Genomic DNA, 7,361 nt, shown 5'->3' on the forward strand with positions numbered 1-7,361 from the left:
CTGAAGGGTATTCTTTAAGAAGAGGAGGAAGAAGAAAAAGGTAAAGATAAAAATTATGAACAACAAAGTGACAACAAATACATATATATCAACAAGTGAATCTAAAAATCAAGTGAATAAAAAATCTGATGAACAGAATAAACTGGTGAATAGAATAGAATCAGGGGCATAGAAAGGGAATGGACTGACAATTCTCGGGGGGGAAGGGAGTGTGGGGGGTGCGGGAAGAGACTGGACAAAAATCGTACACCTATGGGTGAGGATAGTGTGGGGGGTAAGGGCATGGGGTGGGGTGGGAACCGGGTGGAGGGGAGCTATCGGGGGGGAAAAAGAGGAACAACTGTAATAATCTGAACAATAAAGATTTATTTTAAAAAAAGATATTCCTCTTCGACTTCCCCTAAATTCTCCACCCTTAAAACCCTGAGGGTGGAGGATCCAGTGAGCTCCTGGTTCATAGGTTGATGCTCAACCACTGAGTCACACTGCCTGGGCTAATATATATATTAAAAAAATAAAGGAATAGATAAAAAAATACTTGAAAATTAGATCCAGAAGAACGTACATGTGAATAATAAAATTTTCAGAAAGAAATGCTAACACTTCTGTTTTAGGAATGAATACAAACATGAATGTGCTGGTTCTTGAGTAAATTCGAGCCATCAAGCCTTATCTTTGAAGCTGAAGTAAGGTTCAGAGTCAGGGCCCAGGCATCCCTTTACATCCTTCCTTCCAGTTGGAAAGCAACTTTCCTGCAAATCTTCAAATTAACAGGAAAGGAAGGAAAAAAGTTAAGAGAATGTGATCAAGATTAATATCAAGTACTCTATAATCTTTGTTACATTAAATGTTAAGAGGCTGAATGTCCTATTATATTAAAAGACAAAAATTATAACCTATATGTTACTTTTAAAAATATATTTTTTTAATGATTTCAGAGAGGAAGGGAGAGGGAGAGATAGAAATATCAATGATAAGAGGAAATCATTGATCAGCTGCCCTGTGAGAATAAATGCCAGGCCAGAAGGGACTGTTTTTCTCTTGCTGCTTTTAATATTGTCTTTGTCTTTTGCCCTTGGCATTTCCTGCATACCCCTATTGGGGATCAAGCCTGCAACCCAAGCATGTGCTCTGACTGGGAATTGATCTGTGACCTCCTGGTTCATAGGTAGATGCTCAATCCCTGAGCCATGCTTGCTGGACTCTGGTCCTTCAATATTTCCATCTGCCAGTAATTTTGTTCTATGTCTTGATATTTTTCTTTTGCTGAATCTTGTGGGCCACTAATGCAAATATCAACCATCCCCTACTTCAATTCATCAAATAAAATGTTAAATGCAAAAGGCATGTCTCTTATTTCTGCAAAGTATTTTTATGTTGTAATTGAGTTATTTTATTTTTTAACTTTTTATTTATTTATTTTACAAGGAGAGAGAGAAAGGGAGGGAGAGTGAGAGATACTGAGTTCTAGTCATTGCCCAAGGCTCCATATTGCTTGTCCCACTCCCATTCTGCCCCCAAACCAGGGGTCCTGGTAGAAAACAAAGGATACTTGGGAGCCAGACTGTAAATATCCTGCAAAAGGATGCACACCAACACAGGGTCTGGCATCCTGCACACTGTCCCTCACTCTAAATTGGTCAGAGTTTAGGCTTACATTCTTGCACAATTGGCTAATTTATCGGAAAAAGGGAGAGGATGACCTTTGCAGTTGCCAAGTCACACAAGCCAAAATGGTGGTTGCCTAAACTCCCTTCTTTGACAGAAAAGATTACTATTTATTCTCACAGGGACCATGGTCCTGAGCTTTTCACCCTGGGCATGGCAGGAGGCTTCCCCCTTCACCTGCCTGCTGGCCTCAGCTTCTACTATATCAGGAAAAGAAATTGGTAGTTGAAAAGGGTTAGAAATGAAAGCCAGCCACCATCGAATTGGTGTAACCTAGTATAAGCAACCATGACAATTTCCATGAAAGGACTTATTCTTTGGCTGCAGAGAGAAGAGAGAGAGATTTATATTTATTATTGGTGCCTGTGGAGCCTGAATCTATAGGCAGGCAAATATTATTTATCAAACACTTAAAATGCTAGGTTCTTCAGATAAATTATCTCCTTTAATCCTCACAACAATGCTATGGTTATTGTTCATTGAAAAATATTAAGTAACCTACTCAGGGTTACTGCAGGCAGCTATTAGGGGGACTAGAATTATTCAGCATCTTCAGAGTGTCTATAGTTCACCATTGGGCCAGGGACAGAAACACAGCCTTCCTGACAAACTAGGTTCCACTGCTTTAGTTCCTGCAGCCTTTATGTACATCATGCACTTGCACAGGTAAACACACCAGTTGTTATGACAAAAAGGTGCCACCCTAGTTGGGGAGACAAAACTTCATGTTTTAAAAGAGAATAAAACTCACCCCAACATGTAAATGTGTTAAGTTACAAAGAATGCCTCTATTTGCCAAAACTCACACCACCAGAGGGAGACAAAGAGTTCTAGCTGCGAACAGTGGGAAATGTTTATTTTTCAAATCTGGGCTTCCTCTCAGTGTCTCTGCCTTTTCCACATCTCTGTGGGCTGATCCTCCCACTTCCAGAGCCCTTTGGATTGTCTCCTTTCAACCAGAGCTCAAGATTTGTGACCTGAATCCTTCAGGTGAACAGAAAGTTGGCTTGCTGGTTTGAAAAAGCAGAAGTATTCCAAAATGTGTGAGCATTCTTAGAAAATCAGTTTGCACAACTAAATCCAAAGGAATCTTGAATAGCTAAATTTTAGACACTGAGATCAGGGTAATATTTGGAAGGTGTTTTTGGTCTGAGATTTTTCCAGACCCCTTGATTGACAGAGGCATAGAAGCCTGCAATCCTGCTTCCATTCTGGAGAACTCATTTTTGGTTACCCCAAGCAATTTCAGCCTAGTGTCAGGGAAGAAGATGCCCTCAGTCCTCTTCCTTATAAAAACACTAGAGGCCTGGGACATGAAATTTGTGCACTCGTGGTGGGGGGGGGGCGGGTGTTCCCCAGCCCGGCCTGTGCCCTCTCACAGTGCGGGAGCCCACAATTGATCTCTCCAAAGAGGTAGGCCCCGCCCACCCATCTGGGGCTCCTCGATAGATTGCCCCAAAGAGGTAGGCCAGAGCCGGGGGTCCTGCCCCCGGTGTCGCCACGTGGAGCCACCAGGACTCGCCTGCGCGCCATGCAGAGCTGTGGGAGCCCTGGCATTGCCAGGCAGAGCCGCAGGACCCGCCTCCATGCTGCGCACACAGCATCAAGTCCTCGCCCACCCTTGTGCGCCCACTGTGCACGCAGCCTCCTGGATGGATTGTTATGGCGTGAGGGCGTGAAGGCATGATGACCACATAGGCTTTTATTAGTATAGATAGGTAAAGCATTTGTTGCGTCTCATATATCCTATTCCTCTAGAGATCCTTTCACTTGGCTCTCAAAGGGAACACCTAGAACTTTATACTCTAATTTGGAGAACTGAGGTGTCTCCTTGGGTATTTCTGCTGCACATGAAAGAAAAAGCTATTTCACTTAAGCCAACAACATAACTAGGGACTATATTTAAAAGGAAACTTTTTTTAACAGAGAAAAATGTTACTTAATAACATTATATAGGGTACTTATTTTGTACTTGAGATTTTATTAACATATAACATCCTATACTAATAAAAGACAAACATGCAAATTGACCATACTTTTGCTATGCCTTAAGCCACGCCCACCAGCCAATCAGAGCGACTATATGCAAATTAACCCAACCAAGATGGCAGCCGGCAGCCACAGAGCTGGAGTGAGCAGGAGGCTTGCTTGCTCCAGTGATGGAGGAAGCCAAGGTTCCCCGCCTGCCTTGGCCCGGCTCTGAGCTCCACTGAAAGCAACAAAGTTTCAATTATAGAAGCTAAACAAACCCCAGATACCTGCTTTCAGCCAGCCATGGCCACGGAGCTGGAGCGAGCAGGAGTGGGTTGCCCCTGGCGATGGAGGAAGCCAAGATTTCCACAGGCCTCTGCTAAAGGCAACAAAGTTTCAATTATAGAAGGTAAATAAATCCCAGAATAAAAGAAAAAAGAAAAAGAGGAGAGGCTGGGAGCTTACGTCGCCAGGGTGCTTGGCCAGGCAAGCCCCTCACCCAGACTGGCCAGGCACCCCAGTGGGGACCCCCAACCCTAAAGGGGGTGTGGCCAGCCTGAAAACAGCCATCAGCCCCTCACCCAAGCTGGCCAAACCTCCATGGGGTGAGGGTCCCCACTGAGGTGGACATCCTCTGAGGGGTCCCACACTGCAAGAGGGCATAGGCTGGGCTGAGGGACCCCTCGAGTGCACAAATGTTTGTGCACCGGGCCTCTAGTTATGTATATTTAAGGTGTGCAATGTATTGATTTGATAAATTTATATACTGCAATATGATTACCACCATAGTGTTAGCTAACAACTCCACTCCCTCACACAGTTATAATTTCTTCATCCTGATGAAGACATTTGAAATGTAGTCTTTTAGCAACTTTCAAGTATATTATCCATTTGACCCTTGAACTACATGGATTTGAATTGTGCAGGTTCACTTATGCATGGATTTTTTTAATACTATAAATGTATTTTCTCTTCCTTATTATTTTCTTAATATTTTTCTACCTTAATCTATTATAAAAATACAGTATATAATACATATTATATACAAAATATGTGTTAGTTGATTATTTATGTTATTGGTAAGGCTTCTGGTCAACAGTAGGCTAGTAGTAGTTAAGTTTTAGGGGAGTTAAGTTATATGTGGACTTTCAACTGCATGGCGGGTCAGTGCCCCAAGCCCTGCATTATTCAAGAGTCAACTGTACAATAATGTTAACTATAATCACTGTTAGGGTTTGGCCAGTGACTGGGCTATGAAAGAACTCACAACTAAAAGAAGAGATGCAGAGAGGAAGTTTATTTTATTTACCAAAGGAGGAAAGGGCTGGTGTATTACTAGTCAATACAGAGCAGGGAAGAAAGAGTGGCTTCTGTTTTTAAAGAGCAAGCAATTGCAGTTGCTAAGGAAGGAAGGGAGGAGGATTGTGTTGAAAATGAGCAGATATCAGGGGGTTGTCTTGAAAAGTTACAGTTTGTTTGCTTTCCAGGATACAGTCCAGCAGATGTCCTAAGGAGGTGTCTTATCAGTATTTTCCCAAGCCTGTAAAACATGCTTAGAGCAAAAGTTATAGAGTTCACAAGAGGCTTGTTTGAAAGGGAGGGGGCAGGGAATTTTCTATTAACTAGACTCCTTGGTGTGAATTATCCTTGAGGTAAAAAAACATCAGGAAGAAGGAGATACAAGAATGCAACCTTGAGAGTAGTTTATCTTGTCCCTCAGTTTGAACACAGAAGCCAACAATCTCAGGGTTTATTTACCAGGTGCTTCTCATAAATTGTGAAAGAAAAAGAGAGGCCTTTTTATGTCCATACAATTACCATGCTGTGCATTAGATACTCAGAACTTATTTATCTTCCAACTGCAGGTTTGTACCCTTTGACCAACATCTTTGCAATTTCCCCACCTGCCAGGGTACATATTTTTTGGTAAGCCATTTCCTTTGCCCGAAAAATTATTATCAAGACTCAATTTCCAGTTTAGTGTAGTTATTACTATTATTTTGTTACCTATTACACCTGTAATAGATGTGGACAAGGCTGACCAATAGTAGTCAAGCCCTGCAAGCCCATGGTGAACATGTTACTAAATCTATTTTCTTCCTTTCTGCTCTCTGTACAGGATCAGTAAATCTCTGGATTTCTAATGAGCTACTCTTTATAGGATAAATTACTGACTCCAAACCACAGCGGTTCTCAACCTGTGGGTTGCGACCCCTTTGGGAGTCGAACGACCCTTTCACAGGGGTCGCCTAAGACCATCGGAAAACACATATATAATTACATATTGTTTTTGTGATTAATCACTATGCTTTAATTATGTTTAATTTGTAACAATGAAATTGGGGGTCACCACAACATGAGGAACTGTATTAAAGGGTCACGGCATTAGGAAGGTTGAGAACCACTGTCCTAGATCCTCTGTGACCTTTGGTTAACTCACTTGATCCCTGCTCATTGGCTGAAGCTTGGGAAGGAAAGAAAAATTATGAACAGGTAATAACAGCAAAGAGTGAAAACATGGGTTCTGGCTACTTTTTTTCATCTCATTGATCTTTCCTCAGTAGCAACATTATGTTGAACTGACCCGATGGTCCATTATCATTCCTCCTCTAATAGAAATCATTTGCTCAATTTTCATTCTAGACCACTTCTGACTCTTTTCTCTAGTCTTCACTTAATCACTGAGCACAACAGGTACAAAAGGCTGAAAGACAAGCTTTCCTATATTCAAAGTCATTTTCTTAGGGTTGGCATTAGTGTTAACTCTTTTTTAAAATCATTTTTAATCTTTCAATTATAGTTGACATACAATATATATTAGTTTCAGGTGTACACTTCAGTGATTAGACATTATAAAACATATTAAGTGATCATCCCAAAAAATCTCATACCCATCTGACACCATACATTGTTATTAAAGTATTACTTACTATATTCCTTATGCTGTACTTTACACTGCTGTGACTATACTATAACTACTAATTTGTACTTCTAAATCCCTTCACCTTTTTACCCATACCTCCAAACCCCCTCCCATCTGGCAACCGTCAAAATGCTCTCCGTACTATGAGTCTGTTTCTGTTCTGCTTATTCATCTATTTTGACTTTTAGATTAAATTTTTGATAGATATGTATTTATTGCCATTTTGTTGTTCATATTTTTATCTTTTTTCCCCTTCTTCTTAAAGAAGACCCTTTAACATTTCATAAAATACTAGTATAATGGTGATAAACAGCTCTAGCTTTTTCTTGCCTGAGAAGCTCTTTTCCTGCCCGACAATTCTAAATTAAAGCTTTGCTGGGTAATCTTGCTTGTAGGTCCTTGCTTTTAATCACTTTGAATATTTCCTGGTCTGCAAAGTTTCTGTTAAGAAATCAGGTGACAGTACTGTGGGAAGTCCCTTGTAGGTAACTAACTGCTTATCTTTTTTCTTTTTTTTAACTTTTTTTTTAATCTTTATTGTTCAGATTATTACAGATGTTCCCCTTTTTTCTCCCCATAGCTCCCCTCCACCCGGTTCCCTATGCCCTCACCACCCCCCACTGTCCTCATCCATAGGTGTAAGATTTTTGTCCAATCTCTTCCCGCACCCTCCACACCCTCTTCCCCCCAAGAATTGTCAGTCTGCTCCCTTTCCATGCCCCTGATTCTATTACATTCATCAGTTTATTCTGTTCATCAGATTTTTTATTCATTTGATTTTTAGATTCACTTGTTGATA

The sequence above is a fragment of the Myotis brandtii genome, unplaced genomic scaffold (assembly GCF_000412655.1).
Source record: "Myotis brandtii unplaced genomic scaffold, ASM41265v1 scaffold41, whole genome shotgun sequence".
Classification (NCBI taxonomy): Eukaryota; Metazoa; Chordata; class Mammalia; order Chiroptera; family Vespertilionidae; genus Myotis; species Myotis brandtii.